An 18651-nucleotide genomic window follows, 5' to 3' on the forward strand; every position below is an offset into this window, starting at 1 on the left:
AAATTCCATTGTTTATTGTGACTATTTTTACACGCATATCTATATCTAGAAATAATATAAATTGGAAGTTGTCTGTATGGTACTGCATTTAAACAAAACACATGAAAATGAACTCTTTTGAGCATTTTAAAATGTATCTATTGTTGTCTTTGCAGTTGTTAATTTTGTTTTTATGTGTTATATAACAAAATAGCAAGGTGAGAGCAAGGGTATCTCGTCACAAATAACCCACTGCAAATCTTCTTTCTATTCACAGAAATAAAATATCCAATTAGATGTAGAGAAAAGGGAAACTTCCTGCACCGTTAGAAGGAATGTAAATTGGTACAACCACTATGGAAAACAGTATGGTGATTTCTCAAAAAATTAAAATAGAACTACCATACGATCCAGCAATACCACTCCTGGGTATTTATCCAAAGAAAGCAAAAACATTAATTAGAAAAGATATATGCATCCTTATGTTAATTCCAGCATTACTTACATTGGCTTAGATATTGAAGCAATCTAATTGTCTATCAACAGATGAATGGGTAAAGAAGATGTGGTACACACACACACATACACACATACTATACACACACACACACACACACACACACACATATATAATGAAATATTACTCAGCCATAAAAAAGATTGAAATCTTGCCATTTGGGACAACATGGGTGGACATAGAGGGTATTATGTTAAGTGAAATAAGTCAGACAGAGAAAGATAAATACTGTATGATTTCACTCATGTGTGGAATCTAAAAAACAAAATGAATGAACAAACATAACAAAACATAAACAGTGTTATAGATACAGAGAACAAACGAACGTTTGCCAGAGGGGAGAGGGGTGGGGGAAAGAAAGTAATAGGCGAGGGAGATCAAGAAGTACAAACTTCCAGTCTCAAAATAAATGAGTCATGAGTATGAAATGTACAGTGTGAGGATTATAGTCAATAAATATGTAATATATGTAATATCTTTGTATGGTGACATATCATAACTAGACTTATCCTGGAGGCCAGTTTGAAATGTATAGAAATATATAATCACTATGTTGTATAACAGGAACTAACATAATGTTGTAGGTCAATTATATTTCAAAACCAAACAAACAAACTCATAAGAAAAGAGATCAGATTTGTGCTTACCAGAGGCAGTGGGTGTCTGGTGCTGGGAGAGAGAATTGGAGGAGGGCAGTCTAAAGGTACAAACTTCCATCTGTAACATAAATTAAGTACCGAGGATGTAATATACAACATGATGAATATAATCAACACTGCTGTATGTTATACGCGAAAATTAAGAGAGTAAATCCTGAGTTCTCAACACAAGAAAATTTTTTCTTCTATTTCTTTAATTTTTTACCTATATGAGATGATGGATGTTTACTAAACTTTTTGTGATAACCACTTCATGGTGCACATAAATCAAATCATTACACTGTATGCCTTAAACTTATACAGTGCTGTATGTCAATTATATCTCAGTAAAAGTGGAAGAAAAAATAATCTAAAACAAGATGTTTTATACATACACACACACAATGGACTACTACATAGTCATAAAAAGAATTAAATCTTGACATTTGTGACAACATGGATGGACCTTGGGGGTATTATGATAAATGAAATCAGTCAGAGAAAGACAAATGCTATATTATTTCACTCATATGTGGAATCTATAAAATAAAACAAACAAACAAACAAAACAAAACAAAACTCATAGATACAGAGAACAGATTTATTGTTTCCAGAAGGAAGGAGTATTGGAAGGTGGGTGATATGGGTGAAGGGGATCAAGAGGTACTAACTTCCAGTTATAAAATAAATAAGTCATGGGGATATAATATACAGCATAGTGACTATAGTTAATAATATTTTCTTGCAAATTGGAAAGTTGCTAAAAAAAGTAAATTTTAAAAGTTCTCATCACAAAAAAAGAAACAAATTTTGTAACTCTGCATGGTGACAGATGGTAACTAGACTTATGGTGATCATTTCACAATGTATACAAATGTCAAATTATGATGTAAAACTAAAACAAATAGAATGTTGTGTGTTATTACATTTCAATAAAACATATATCATTAATAATTATATATGGCTTATATCTGTAATTGTTTTCAATATGTTGTCTTATATAAAATATACTATTAAAACTAAAATCACCTGTTCTTTTTATTTTTCTAAAAATTTAAAATTATATATGTGGTCCACATTTGTGCTGGTTTGATATTTGTTTTGTATGGTTCTAGTTTAGAGTGTGAAGGTAAAGAAAGAAGAAAAAAGCTGCAATGACTGATCCATGAAACACCCCTTTACTTAGAGGTAGGGTATTAATTTCTGAAACCCAAGTAAATATGGTATTTCAAGAAGTAGAGAATAATCAAATGTATAAAATGATGATTATGAGTCAAATAAGATTAGAATGGAGAAATGGACATCGGTTCTAGTGATTCTGAGGTCACTGCCGACTTTGACAAGAATTAGTTCAGAAGAACTATGGGGATGAAATCTAGACTGGAGTGAGCTCAAGAGAGGTGGGAGGAATGAAACTGAAGAACTCTTAAAATGGATCAGAGAAATCCGACTGGAGCTCAACGAGTATGTGGGATTAAGACAGGTGTTAATATTTTATATCTGCATGTTGATAGGAAAAAGTGATAAGTAGAAGAGACAAGAGATTATTCCTGTAGTGGTACGTCAGAGAGAGAGCAAGAAATTGTCTTAATGAATTTACTGACTTAATTTTGATATTTACCGACTTCAATTTGAAGAAATACCAAAGAGAAACAAACTTTTAACAATTATAGTAAGTTTCTGAATATTTGCATTTAGGGAAAAGAGCATGAGCTTTGAAGTCCAAAAATTCTTTTGTCTGAATCACAGCTCTACTACTCATTAATTATGTGTCACTGGACAAATAGTAGGTAGGGAATCGAACAATTGAACAAGGAGACAAAGGCAGGCCTAAAATAGGAGATCAGATATTTCATCCATAGTAACTGAAAAAAAAGATGGAATATATAGGAATAGAAGCAAATTTGTTGCTAAATCTTGTGGTAGGAAGATACAGTGTTCTTTTAACTTCAGTGACTTCTTAATATTCCATTTTATGTCTGATATATCTTTTAGCTAATTTGCCACTTATTACTACAAGAATGCTGTGCTAAATAGCCTTCAAGCTAAAGTTATATCTGCATATTTGATAATTTTATTAAGATAAACTACAAGAAATTACAGTGTGAGAAAATATGTATTTATATAACTTTTAATACAATGTTAAAGAGTTCAAGAAAAATTTAAGATTTAATTCTCACTAAGTGTGCATAAAAGTGCCTTTTCCAAGAACCCTTACAAACAATGGTTATCATGATTAAAGAGCTACTTCTGTAAAAAAAATTTAACTACTGTAAAAATATTTTGGTTACTTTTTAAATTGAGAATTTGATGAAATTCCTGAAGCTTCTTCCCAGAAAAGTAAAAATGCATTCAAAAATTTGTATTCAATATCAGAAGGTGCTGTGACTTCAGTCTTAACCCACCTTTTCTCATTTTGATATATTGGGATACTAGGATGAAAATAAAATAAACTAAAAAACATTTTAAAAGTCACTCCTATATGATATTGTATATGAGGTATGTGAAATTAAGCACAAAAATAGAGAAAGAAATAAAAAACATGATTAGTAATTTATGTGAATATCCATGACCACATTCTAAAACTAGTGGCAATAACCAGTGGAAAAGAAAAATTTGTTGTTTGACCTCTGTTTCAATTTCACAGTGGTATAATTAGGGTATAGATCTGCGTCGCACCAACAGAGGCCTTTGTCAGAAGGCAAAGCAAAGACGGGTCTTTGTAAATATATATGGGTATTAGAATTGTAATTATGCATAATTTCTGTTACCTCATGCACTTGAACAAACTCAAAAGAGTCTGGAGAAACAGTTGTCTGTCCATGTACTGAGACAGGATTTTAGAGTTCTCTAATTAATTAGAGGCACAGTGACTATTTTGAATTATGAACTTGGAAATGAAGTGAGAATGACGATGAATTGCTAAGCAGTGTTGAACATTCCAGGTCCAGTGATTATAATCTCTTTAGATAGAGGGACTTTTTAAAGTATTTTAATAGGTAATAGTATAAAAATTGGTAAAGTAGAAATTAAAATATTGCACATTTCAAGGCATATCATGAAAAAATGAGTGCTAAGTATGGTGATAAATTGCTGGGGTTGTATGTACTGTAGAGAATGTCAAGAGGAAACATTTACATATTCTGAAATGCTGGAGGATAGATTCAGTGTTTAGAATGAAATGCCCAGCACCTGTCAACTGGAGTTGGTTGCATCTAAGAGATTGTTTTACTTGTGGCATTTTAAAGTAATTTCCCTATGTTTTCTTAGATATCTCTGAGGTGGGGACAGAAAAATAGCATTTTTGAGTGCCTCCTTATTACTAGGTATCCTTTGGGTTGACCTTTACATATGCTACCACCTGTAATCTGTTAACTCTTCCTCTCGTTGAGATTGATTCCCATCCTGCAAATGAAGAAACCAAGGCTCTAGAAGATTAAGCGATTTTGCCCACTGTACACAATTAATTGGTGATGCTGATACTTGAACAAAGTAGCACAACTGACAATTCAAGAAAACTTTGTCAAAATCCAAAGTTCATCCTCATTTTTTAAGCCATGAAGGTTTAACACAGGCACCTAATTTTATTTTGAGATTCTACTCAGTCTCTACACTAAGATGGGTGAACTTCAACTGGAACATAATATCCCTAAACTATGTTTGAACTTTACAGGACATTGGCATTTAAATCTCTAATTGGGGACATGTATACTAACTCAAAACATAGTTCACTATTGCTATCAAAATAAAGTCTGAGCATTGCTGTTGCCTATTTTCTTGTATAGTCATATGTCCTTCATATCATAGCTCCAGACACGCTGAATTACTTCCAGTCACCTGAGCATGCCATGGTCTCACCAACCTATCCGGTTCCCGAGGCCTGAAACACGCCTCTCTCCAACATCAAACAGATCCCTCTACCAACTGCTACTCACTCTTATTTCTTATTGACTTTCTACACAAAATCTTCTCTGACATTTATAAACCGAGATTTCTGTCCCTCTTTTTTGTTCCTATAATATTCCAAACGCACCCTTTTGTGTCATTTAATATCCTGCATTTTAATTGTCTGCTTGCCTCTCTTTCTCACTAGACTTCAAACACTTTGAAAGGTAGAAGGACCACCTAGCCATTAAAACATTCTACTTTGTTGAGGCCTTAACATTGACATGTAAATTAAGTATACTTTAATTATATTAATATACAGTACATATATAACTAAGTGAGTGGAGCAAACCTATTTGCCTGCTGAAAGAAAAAAATAAAGAAATGAACCCTTTTTATCAATGGCTCCACTGTATTAAACTCCAGCTCATCTAGATTTAATACCTCAGAATCATTGATTAAGAATGACTGATGTGAAAGAATCATAAAAAAGAAAAATAATTTAAATGAAAATAACTCTAATATTCATAATACTGAAATAAAATAATTATTGTTAGCATAATGATACAGTTATTACAGTTTTCTGTCCATACATGTATTTGGAAAGTTATGATCATAACTTAAATCCAATTTTATGTTCTGATTTTTTAATGTTATAATATTTACCCATATTAAAAGCTGTTTAGAGAGGGCTTTAATTTAAATGAAGTGACTGGGGGTGGGGAGGATCCACAGAGTAGGCACTTTCAAAAACCTGATTTGGATAGTAGGGGAGAAAAAATATTTTTTCTTCTACCCTTCTGAATTCTTATATACATGGGAGACACCCAGGGAAAAATGAGGAACTCTCTAAGGTGGCTTAGAATTCTGGCTTAAATATCATCTTAACAGGCAAAGAGGAAGGGAAATGTAGGCTTCTTAGGGGATAGTAAATGTTTTTAAAAAATGAATAGACCTTTAAAAGAATAGATGAAAGGTGTGACAGCTTGTGACAAAGTTTGTCTGGGTGTGGTGTCTACTTCTGGTCCCTTCTCTTGTTTTGAGTCTATCTTCCCTGGTTGATGAAACTCCAGGGGAGAGAATCTGTATCAGCTGAGCTCCTTTTGTAGAATCTGTATCATCTGAGCTCCTTTTGTAGAATCTGTTTTTAGGCAGAAAAGGGGAGTCCGGAGAAAGCCTCTCTCTGAATTTGCTGTTTTTCAAGAGCCTACAGCTCAAAATAATTAATAAGGCCAAGTGGCATATTTTAGGTGGCATATTCTGTTACCCTTCAGTATTACTGAGACTAATAATTTGTATTCTCCTCTGCAGCTCAAATTTGTATTTGTAAAACACTTTATGTAAAGGAGAGGCTCACAAATGGAAATGAAAATTTCTTGTAAGCTATGTTTCTACTTAAAGTCTGAGATTGTCTATTTTTTTAATTGAGAAAATGTTTTATTTCTTATTTTTTATTTTTTTTAACGGTAGGTCCTTGTTGGTTGTCTATTTTATGCCATCTTTCCCAGCACTGAGTCAACTTGCTTTTTCAACAACAAAAACAAAAATCTTATGAAAAGTATTAAGAATCATAAAGCAAAGATTTCAGAGGGAACGATACATAAGCTATTATTTCCAAAGGGGAAAAAATATTTCAGTGTTGTCAGTAAAGACAAAGATGGTTGAGTGGCTGAAAATCTCCTTGAAATCAGTCTTTATGTTTAGATTCAAACATGATAAATGTCTGTGCCTTTTGGAGATGAATTACCTTGCTAGCATTATATAATAAGTTGTGTGCGTGAAAAAAGAAGTGAGCTAAGTGAATCTGTCCCTCATCTGGAAGTGTGGTTTCCCTGAAATTGATTTACATTTGAATGAAAACAAGGGAATTATGCACAGAAGGATTCGTTATAAAAAGAATCTCTTGCCCCCAGCATTTGGAAAGCAAAATCCTTTTAAGCATTATTCTTAAATAAGTAATGAGGCATTTATTGTAATTCAAAACCAAACAACATCCTGTGGAAGAATTGGGGAAGGGCAGAGTGTGGTGCAAAGAACTGATGTCATGTGACTGTTTCTGGGACTTGCTCCACTGCTCACTTGCCTTAAGGCTTTAAACAGTCAACTAACCTCATTGAACCCCTGCATCTGTGTATATGTGACGTTTACATGAAGAAAAAAAAAGAGACAATGTATGGAAACATGCTTTGAAAACTAGAAATTTCTATATGAATATTAGTGTAATTACTAGCATTGTCTAAAAGGAGTCCCTTACTGTTTATCTATCTCTACAAAATAAGCAGGAATATCAGTCTCCAAATTATATAGGTGCTGCTTGGATATATAAAATGAAGCATGTGCCTGTGAAGTTAAGGTATCATAGTAGGCACTTTGTACACTGTGGGTGGGGTGGCAGGATGTAGACAGTATGCAGTTTCAAAGAGCTGATTTGCATTCCTGAGATTTCTGACTTCCCCTCTTCTCTGCAGTCCCAAGAACAATGAACCCCCCTTGACAAAGACTCTTTGCTTGACCAAACTTTAGACAGGCCTTGAACCTTCTCCTAGGTCCATCTGTGCACCTCCTCATAAAATCCAGTTTTAGCAGGAAGCCTGCTAAGTCTGTTAAACAGAGCCCCCTGGCCCTTGATATCTAATCATCCTGGATATTTGAAGAGGTTCGTCATCCTCCACTACACCCCACACCCCCCAGCACACACCCCCGCCCCCCGCCAGGTGATATCTGATAACCTTGGACTATCTTTAGCAAGAATTCTATTAGGTTGGTTTAGCCAGAGTACCCCCATGACTTAGACATGTCCTCCTAGTAATTTTCCATACTCTAAGCCCCACCCTGATTCTTGGCTATAAATTCTGACTTGCCCATATTGTATTTGAGCCCAGTTCTGTACTGAAGTCTCTTTTCCCCTATTGCAATATTCCTGAATAAATCTGTTTTTACCACTTTAATTACTATCCAACTCTAGCTTTTCTTTGGCACCATTCAATCCAAGGATCTGTTTGGGGTTAAGTGAACAAACACACCAAGTAATAAATAGGCTTAATCAAAAACGTGCAATACAGCATGTGAGCAGCAGGAATTTATGGACACTTGAAAATGAGCGATGCCTTTGGAAGTGTTCCTAATCAAAATGGGAGAACAGAACTGGCTTCTTAGCAACCAGTTCAAGCCTCTGACTGCTTCTAGAAGTTTTTGAGCAATTAATACTCTTATGAGTAACTACAGTGAAAAAGAATAAGAAATTATTGGTATGAAGGGGTACTGCAAAGCATCTATTAGAAGAAGAGTCTGCCCCACCCAAATTAGAGGTGGGCATCAGATGGCAGAGCATCCGAATAAACGTACTATGAAGAAAAACGTAATAGAACAGCAGTGGATAAAATATTTGGGAAGTACTATACTATGTGCTACAGGGTCTGAATGGAAAATAAATCCTCCCCTAAAGGAGCCCATCATGCAGGTTTTATTCCTTTATTAAAGAAAAACACTGGGGACTTCCCTGGTGGCACAGTGGTTAAGAATCCGCCTGCCAATGCAGGGGACACGGGTTCGAGCCCTGGTCAGGGAAGATCCCACATGCCACGGAGCATTTAAGCCCATGTGCCACAACTACTGAGCCTGAGCTCTAGAGCCCGTGAGCCACAACTACTGAGCCCACGTGCTGCAACTACTGAAGCCTGCGCGTCTAGAGCCTGTGCTCCACAACAAGAGAAGCCACTGCAATAAGAAGCCTGCGCACCGCAACGAAGAGCAGCCCCTGCTCGCCGCAGCTAGAGAAAGCCTGCACGCAGCAACAAAGACCCAATGCAGCCAAAAATAAATAAATAAAATAATTAAAAAAAAAAAAAAAAGAAAAACACTGGATCTTCTTGCCTCTTTAATTATTGTTTTCAGCCTGCCTGAACTTGACAGGGATCTTTCTGTTGCAGCAAATTAACACAAGTCAACCCACTTTAAAGAAAAAATGGAATTTCTTGACTCTCATTGAAAAGACCATGTATGGACTTCAAGTATGCAAATCTTCAGGTGTAGTTGAATGCAGGAAGTCAGACAATATCCTTTGGATTTACTAGATGTTTATCTTTCATCTTTTCTCTTCATCAGCTTCAGTAGCAGGAAGGCTCTCTCTCCATGGAAAGCCTAAATACCTGCTGAAAGTTCCTAAATCACATCCTCCAAATTTAGTAACTCTAGTAGAAAGAAACTGTCTTTTTTCTCCAGTAATTCCTGCAAAAGTTTTCAGATTCAAACTGATGTATTCTGCAGAAAAAAAGAAAAAAAAGAAAGGAAGGTAGGAAGGAAGGTAGGAAGGAAGGAAGGAAGGAAGGAGGGAAAGAAGAGAAAATCTGCGACACTAATTCCTTCTCTCTATTCCCACCAGGCTACCTAATGATTCTGATTCCAATTTACAATATGTGGGTTTTTTTTCCCCACACCAACAAGCAATTCTCAGACACCAGCTGGGAGTCCTACAATTCAACTCAATTCTAACACTGTGGACCTGGAGATTGCATCAGATTCCACAGGTTAAGGTTTCAGTGCTACAAGACAGCCCCCTACTTCAGATGCCAATTGCATGTCCAGGTTGTTATAGGTTGAAAGTTCCAATGACCCCCCTCTTTAGGTTTGATTAATTTGCTAGAGCAGCTCATAGAACTCAGAGAAATATTTTACTTACTAGAGCACCAGTTTATTATAAAAGTGCATAACTCAGGAACAGCCAGAAGGAAGAGCTGCATAGGACAAGGTATGGGGAAAGGGCACAGAGTTTCCATGCCCTCTGTTAGCGCACCACTCTCCCCAAATCTCCATGTGCTCACCAACCTGGAAGCTCTCCAAACTTCATCCTTTTAAGTTTTTATGGAGGCTTCATTACATAGGCATGATTGATTAAATCATTGGTGACTGGTGGTAGATTCAACCTCTATTTCCTCTCCCCTCCCCAGAGATCAGGGGAGTGGGGCTGAAAGTTCCAGTCCTCCAACAATACAGTTGGTCCCTTTGGCAACCAGCCCCCATCCTTTTGTGCTGTCCCAAAGTCACCTCATTAACATAAACTCAGGTGTGGTTGAAAAAGGTTTATGAATATTGAGACACCTTTATCACTCTTACCACTTAGTAAATTCCAAAATATTTAGAACCTATGTGCCAGGAACGAGAGAAAGACCAAATACATATTTCTTATCATAAATCACAATATCACACTGCCTCTTTTTTTTATTCCTTTGTTGCAATGAGTAATAAACCCAACTTGTTCAATTATATGTATGTCTCTAGTAGTCATTGGATAGAGGGTATTGACACCAGAAAAGAAAATCTACTGACTTCATAATTGTGTTCTCATCATTAAAGAGGGACCATTAACTTTATCTCTGATAAAGTAATTATAATAAGCCTTCCTATGTTAGACCCCACAGTGTCTCTGGAATATGTCTTTTGTTCACACTAAAAAAATTAGTGTATATTTTATACAAAATATGTTGTAAACCCCCGCAGTATTTAGTAAGTATGTAGCAAAATGCTAAAAATGTGACGATGGTGTGAGATGATAGATTACAAAATATAGAGGAAGGCCAATTTTTAAAAAATCAAGAGGAAAAGCAGTAACAATTTTCTTTAATATTGCTTGAAAATACTCTTTATCTAGATTTTCACATTCTATTTTTTTTTCTTCTAAGCAAATAACAAAGTGGCAAATCTTCAAAACCAGTGTTTTTAATAGAAAACCCCAACAGATTGCTAAGGCAAAATGAACTCATAGATATGAGTAGTCTGGGTATTTAAATATATTAATGTGTTTTCAATGAATTTCAATATTGTTAATTTTTATGGCTCAACTTGACCTAATTGAGATATAATTAGCCTAAAGATCAGAGGCTGGCTTCAAGCTTTGATCCTTACTAAGAATAAATTTTTATCAAATTCTTCTGTTCTTTATTCCACATAAAAAACAAATGTCTACTTCTGAGAACTATTTCATAAACATCTGTTTGGATTTTTATTATTTTTTGGTGAGATTAATACCTAATGTAATTCTAAACCAATGTTCTCAAAATGCTAATCCTTTTAAATGCACTGAGAAAATTTTGAGGACCTAAATATTTGAGTATTAATCCTTATTGAAACAGTACTATTGTCCTTGTATACACCAAAACAATCACAATCTTGACAGTGTAATATATTTTCATTATACTTTTTTTTAATAAATTTATTTTATCTTTGTCTGCATTGGGTCTTCGTTGCAGTGTGCAGGCTTCTCATTGCGAGGGCTTCTCTTGTAAGGACATCTTACACAGAACAGCAGCCATATGACAAGATTAAGAGGAAATAACTGGGGTCAGTGAATAAGCACTCTGTCTATATGAACATAACTAAAGGTAATGTATGACTAAGATTAAGAAACAATCGTAGCATAACAAAGAATTCTGGTAATAAAACATATCTTGGGTGAAAGTTGACATTATGGTGTATATTAGGAGGAAATTTTACAGTTCTGCTTATATGCTCATTTATTGAATGGTGTTAAGTATTTCTTGTGATAACTTTGTTAAATCAACCAAATTGCACTGATGGGGCAATGAGTGTGACAAAAGTGTTTTGGGTCACTGCCAGTGTCTCCATAGTTCAAGTTCACCTTGAAAGTTGGCTTGGCCGACACTATGGATATGATAGTTCCCAGGCTGCTACTTCTGAATTAAATGCCATTTTGAATTCAAAAGTTGTTGGTTTGGTTTTTCTTTTAATATTCAGCAAATGCTAAGGCATAGAAACTTTCTTTATCCCAGTCAAGGAAATAAGGGGTGTAAACAGATGTTGGAAAGTTTTTAATGTACTTCCATAAAAATTTAAGAAGAGGAGTCATGACATGGTTAAGTCTGTTAGGTGGCTGTAGAAATTTTGTAACTCCTCAAGATCTCAATAACAAGAGTTAATTGGTCTTTATTTTCATGGTTCTCTAATTTTACAACTCAGCTGTTGCCACATGCTCCATCCCGTTACCAACTAGTTTCTTCTGCTTATAATCCTTTATATTAGATTTGTCTTTACCTAGGCGCCACATTATTTTGTGACATTCTTTTTTTCACCTTAGCTGATAATTGGCCAATTCTCTATGAGGAGCTCTTAGTTCCAATTCCACAGATCAGAACTGATGAGCCCAGCTTACAATTTTGTTAGAATAAGTGGGTTATAAATCACTTTTTATAGCCTAAACCACTGTCTGTACTTTCTGCCCCTTCACAGTGGCTGGAAAGTGGTGGTGACTAGAGGAAGCTTGGACATCACTGGATGAAGAAGATGGCAGGACTTTCCCATGGCCTGGGACCAGTCACTGCTAAATGGTTACATAAGGGAGACATACATTTTCATATTAATTAACCACCATTTTTTGTTTGCAAGGTTGGGGAAAGCAGTTTGAGAATGTACACTACCTAATTCAGAAATGTGTACCTAAAAGGGAGATACTGACATAACAACCCACAAAAACTAAAATGTGTACCCTTAAACTTTAGTATCAAGCAGTAGGAGATAGAGAAACATACAAAAGCTATTTTACCTCTAAGTATTGAGGTAAAACCCTCAAGTGCTGAGGTAAAACTATTTGGCAAAAACTACACTCTGCAATAACTTGAAGACATTTATGCAGTCACAACCTCTATAGGTTATTAAACAAAGGCAGACTTATCAAGGAGAGATAGGAGGAAATAAAGCTCCACCAAGGCAGAATCACTCTACCTATACCTCTATGATTAAGAGTCCTAAAATTACCTCATTGGTTGGGCTATTCAGCTTATGATCATCTTTATTCCATAAATACTTTAAAAATATTTCTTAGATTTCACCAAAATTTACTATTTATCACAATAAAACATTGAGGTGTTTAGAGCAAGTGATATTTCTATTTACACAAATGCAGTTACAATTGGCCAAGGTCACAGTTACTATCAATGTCATATTTAGGATGAGACTCTGTGCATTCTGACTCTTAGTTCAGTGCTCTTTCAAGAATTTTATAACATAGAAATTCAATTTTATCTTTTATTGGTCATCCTATGGTACACAGCATATGTCTTTTTTAAAATCACTATATGCCTCTAGAGATCTATGTGTAACATTCACCAGAATGTATCCAAACAGAAAAAAAAGATTAGGCAGCTAAGTGAACAAACTGTCTTGGTCAGTTGATGTCAGTTATCGTCTGTCTTCAGCCACCATATTTCTGTCTTGATGAGCACATGAACTAAAGGTCCACAGTTATAGGGATAGAGCCACACATACACCCAGTGTCAATGAATCCCACTTACCGTGGATAGTCTAATCATTAATATTGCCTAATGTTTGATATGCCAGCAACAGAGATCACTGCTGAGTCTTCATATGACATCATTTCTTGAGTGGATCAACTGGCAAGTTGACTTCATTAGAGTTCTCTCTGGAAGAGGCAGAAAAATAGGCACATATTCTGGTTATGGATTTGCCTTTCCTACCTCCTGGACTTTGACGACCACCACCATCTGAGGGCTTACTGAGTATTTAATGCACTAGAATGAGATCCCAAATAACATCGCATCACAGGAGACCAGGGGACCCACTTTCAGCAAAGGAGGTATGGTTGTGGACGTATGACTGGGAGAATCACTAGGCTCCTGACTAGTTTCTCTGCATTCACCTTGCCATGTCTTGACGATAATAACAAGAGTGATCAGGTCACAGTATAAGTTAGATTTTGTCACTTTTTGGCTGAAAAATTCTACAGTATTTTTCCATATTATTCAAAGTTGAAATCAAGGTAATTAAAAAGTCAGACGATACTCCATATAATTTGGCCTTTCATTACTGGTTTAGTCTATCTCATTATTTTTTACTCTGGATAACAGAAATTGCATTTGTGTAACAAAAGTCGAACTGCCCACATAGATACATAGATTGTGTGTGTGTGGGGGGGGGGTAGATATAGACATAAAGATTAGATATTGGTGTAGATATAGAAATAGATATAAATACTTGCTAATGCATTGGCTAAACTTCAGAATCTGACCCCTTATAATCAAAAAAAAACCAAAGATTATAATTCTTCATTTCATGGTTATTACTTCTCCAACAATTTCATTTTCCAGGTTAAAATCCTTGAAACTACTTTAGAATTAATAATCGTGTCTCAAAGATTTCATAGAGGAAGTATATAAGTCCTAGAAGGTAAATGCCACCTGAAAGCTTAAAGTATAATTTAGTATCAGATCCAGAATTAAATTCAAAGTTGAATGATTTCCATTAGGCAATACTGTGTCTTCAGGCATATGTCCCAAATTAACAATGAATGGAACAAATGAATTATCTGTTCAGAATGATCTCTATCACTATGGGCCGTTTACTTAAATTGATTATATTTTCCCAAAGTGCCCTAAGTTTTCATTTACATTATACTTATTTGTGAACATCAATATATAATATCCATGTATGAAGTCAAATTTTTAAAATGAAAGAAAAGAATATGAATATTTGATAACACTAAGAGCTTGAATTAGAAACCACAAAAAATTCCATAATGATTAGAATCTTCATTATTATACATAATTTTGTTATGAAATTGAGCAATAAGTCAAACAAAAAATTATATTGGTTTTGTCAATTTAGTCACCTTTCTGAAAACATTTTCTACATTCTGCTCTAAAGTAAATAAGGTCACTAGATGCTCTATTCTGGGATCAATACAGCTTATTCATCACATTTAGCTATTTGATCTACCCACCTGTATGAAACAAGCATGGGAATGATTGAGTTTTTATTTGACTAAATGGATGCTAAAACAATTGGTGGTAATAGTAATACAAAGAAGATAAGAGAGGAGGAGAAGAAGACAGAACAAAAGAAGAGGGAGAATTAGGAATAACAATTTAGAGACTGCTACATACCATGTGCTATATATAACCAATGGTAACCATTGCAGATATAGCTCATCTCCTCTTCACAATAATCTTATTTTTGTTAACTTAGTTTTAACTATGGCAAAACTAAGGCTCAAGGATTATACAAATAACTTTTCAAAGTCAATAAAATATTAAATGAGAAAACCAGAATTCAAACATACAACTGCTTGTCTCCTAAAACAAACTCCTAACCTCCATACTATACAGCTTTATTTCTTCATTACTGCATTATATTTATGTACTCTAACCTATTAAATGATAGCAACTTAAGTGGAAAGTGAAAGATGATGCTATAAAATGAAAATGTTTTTTATTATGATCTTTGACTTATAAATCTAAGCTTAATAAAAGATTAAAATACCGTATTTGGAAAACTCTAAATTTTAACTCTACTTAAATTTTAAAATGAGATTAATATATTTTACTTTCCTACATAGCCAGAAGAAAAGCCTCTCTATGTATAATTTTGAAATGGTTTTTATGATTTAGCTAAGTAAACCATTAATCTCAATGTCTGAACTAATTTATCCTGTTTTCAATTTCATTGTACCTCTGCTGTTTCTGCATTTATTCAAGTCCCTAAATTGACAACTTTAGTTTGAATTTCAATTTTTTTAAGATCAAAGATAAAACATAGATCCTATTGACTATTTTGAAGAGGGCACATATCTTAATATACTAATGTCATTCTATAAATTCAGATTATTATTGACATAGAATAAAACTTAAAATGAACCAAGACAGAGATTAAATTTGCTTCAGTAAATTAAAGTTAGATTAAATGAATGACTAATATAACTGATTGTAGGTATTATCACTACCTTTATCATAATTTACAGATAAAAGCTTCTTTTTCTTCTACATTTCCAGTGATTAGGATCAATGAATTCAGGTTAATTATCAGGGAGTGGATTGGGGTGGTATGCATTATGGCTTATAGAACTGTTTCCCCTTAAGCATGCCTCATGAGAAAGGAAAATTAAACATATTTTTCAAAAATGCATTTATTCAATGATATTAATCCAAATAAAGAGTACATACAATTGAATAATTTAAAAAGTTTAGTAAATTCTGTAGATGTAATTTTTTTACAGTTTTCACTAGGTCTCCATTGATAATAACCCTTTCCTCTATCTCCACTATTCAAACCAGATTTAGTTTAGCTGTAAGCCAAGGCAATCCGTGTTTTGATATATCTATAAAGAGTGAAATAGAGAGCCTATGACCCATGATGTATCTGGCTCAAGCAATTTGTCTATCAGCTGCCTGCCAGATTCCTCGTCTACCTCCTGCTCTTTTACTGCCTAGTCTACTCGGCAAGTGGCTGTTGTTATTTTATTTTTCAGAGATGATGACCTAGGTGTTTCAGATCATAACTGATCTCACACCTTGATTCCTTACCTAATTAAGAAAATAAAATCTTGTTCTCCTCTCCTGTTTTTTCTAGAATTAATCATAGGCTCAAAATAATTAAAATAAATTATAGGTTACTTCTATTTAAGTGAAGTCTTTATCTGATCCCTCACAGACTGTAGCAACTCTCTACCACTTACGTTTTACATATATATATGAGCATATTTGATATCCTCATCACTTATCCATATTAAAGTGCTCAAATAGTACTGTCAATTAGGCAATTATTATTCAAGATTAGATAAATCTATTCTAAGGCAGAGAATACGTTACATTTCCTGTTGCAACATACTTTCACACACATTTAAATAGAGCATAGGAGATTTCCGAGTTGAACTCTGAAGTAACTACACACAAACATACATGCACGTGCGTACACACACACACTATTAACGGGAGACTGGCAAATATATATATATATATATATAAACTACATGTGTCATGATATGAGGCAAGTTACATAGAGTCTATGTTCTACTAAATTGAGAGCATAATGTCAAAATCTCCACTATATTCTGTCTACCTATCATATACTTTACTGTCTTTTATAAGTGCTCTTAGAACAAACAGATATGTACATTGTTAATCTCTTTTTTAACCTGAAAAACTTCTATTTTTTCCTTTGTATTTGACTTCAGTTTTTAAAGTTCTCATATGGGCAGTACCTAGTATATTACATAATTCTTATGTTTTGTCTTTTTAATTTCTTTTTCAATACCTATATGTTCACTAATCGCCCATTTGCTGTGCTTGGTGCTGAATGAGATACAAACAGAAGATTGATGAATCAGGGACCTGCCATCCATAAGTTCATGATTCCACATTGCCCATCAAAAAGGGTTAATGTAATTATGACATAGTATGAGTGTGTTTCGTGTTTGGTAATTGCAATCATTGTTGCTTTTGTTGTGGTCATCCATTTACAATGCTTGGTGTCAGTTTATTTATCTCTTGTAAAAATAAAATACAGTGTGTGTATGTGTGTGTGTGTGTGTGTGTGTGTGTGTGAAAAAAAAACCAAAAACAAAATAGCCTCTTCATTTAAACATGATAGCTGATTTATTTAAAAGCATTTCCTCCCTAGCAGAGCTCTTTGCTGGGGCTTTGTTGTTTTAGAATTACCCTTCATGGAAGGATACAATATTAGTATATTTTCCATAACCCCAGATTCTATGCATTGTAGTTAGAAAGTAAATAATTAAAAAGAAAAAAAAAATCAAAACTTTCTGTAACATTCTAAATCTGTCTCTCATATAAATATATACAAAAGAATAAATATATTATTTTTATGTAAAAAAAAAAAGGGTTAATGTAACCCCTAGTTTCATTTGGCTGAAACTCATGTTTTTTATACAAAAATTATCTTTTTGAAGAAATGGTGGAATTTGCTTTAAATAATTTATATCCTTAACTTTTTATTTGCATATCTGATTTTCTTTTAACTAAAAAACTTACCAGTTATTCTTCATTATTAGAAAGGAATAAAAGATCTATGGATCATCATTTTAGTCTTCCCAAATTAAAGTTGTAACATTTAAGGAGTCATTTACTAATTGGAAGCATGTAACTATGCTTCACTTTTTTTCTCTGTGATCGAAATTCCAAATCCTAAATCAGCAAAGTTGAAGTGAGCAGGTTCTTTAATGTTGCAAATGTCACTTTCCATGTTAGTTTCTTTTTTAAACATGAATGGTTAAGACCTTCCTTTTTAAACCACTGATTCCTTGAGTACTTCAAAGCAGAACCTGCCTATTCTGATATATTCTTTCTCTTTTTCCTTATCCTATATCTTCTCCTGTGCATAGAAAAGTTTATTTAGCCATCAGAACCTATCATTCTATTCTCCTCTCTTGTCAAGGACATTCAACTTTGTATGAGGCTAACAGTAGTATAAAAAAGACAACTGCCACTGCCATTTATTTTGTATATACTTCATGTGAAGCACTGATAGATATTTGGGGTATGTTATTTCTAATCTTCACAACAATCACACCTGGTAAATATCATGGTCCCTGTTTTACTTCTACTTTTACAGAAAAGCACAAAAAAGACTGCGGAAGTTAAACAACTTGCCTAAGGTTACATAGGCAGTATCATAGACTGGATATAAATTCAGGCTACCTGATTTGGAGATTCATTCCATTTCCATTAAGCAGCAGCCTCATTTTCTTATGTCTTCATTCCTGTCCTTCACCTTTAACATTCACTATCTAATCTCTAATCTTTTTAAGCAACTTATATCTTATTTCTATTTATCTATATCCATGTATCTACATATCTATGTGTCACCTAT

At 34.1% G+C, this 18651-nt stretch overlaps 1 long non-coding RNA gene across 3 annotated transcripts in view; it reads right to left on the reverse strand.

Annotated features, from left to right (window-relative positions):
• LOC309606023 overlaps positions 1-18651 on the reverse strand; it is a 335857-nt gene that overhangs the window by 68509 nt on the left and 248697 nt on the right. For all 3 annotated transcript variants that reach the window (XR_014231607.1, XR_014231608.1, XR_014231609.1), the window contains 2 exons: positions 13323-13450; positions 1144-1213 (listed from right to left, as the gene is read on the reverse strand). This is a non-coding gene — a long non-coding RNA (uncharacterized lncRNA). The remainder of the gene's footprint in view (positions 1-1143; positions 1214-13322; positions 13451-18651) is intronic.

Source organism: Balaenoptera borealis (assembly GCF_965194805.1).
Source record: "Balaenoptera borealis genome assembly, chromosome: 11".
Taxonomy (NCBI): Eukaryota; Metazoa; Chordata; class Mammalia; order Artiodactyla; family Balaenopteridae; genus Balaenoptera; species Balaenoptera borealis.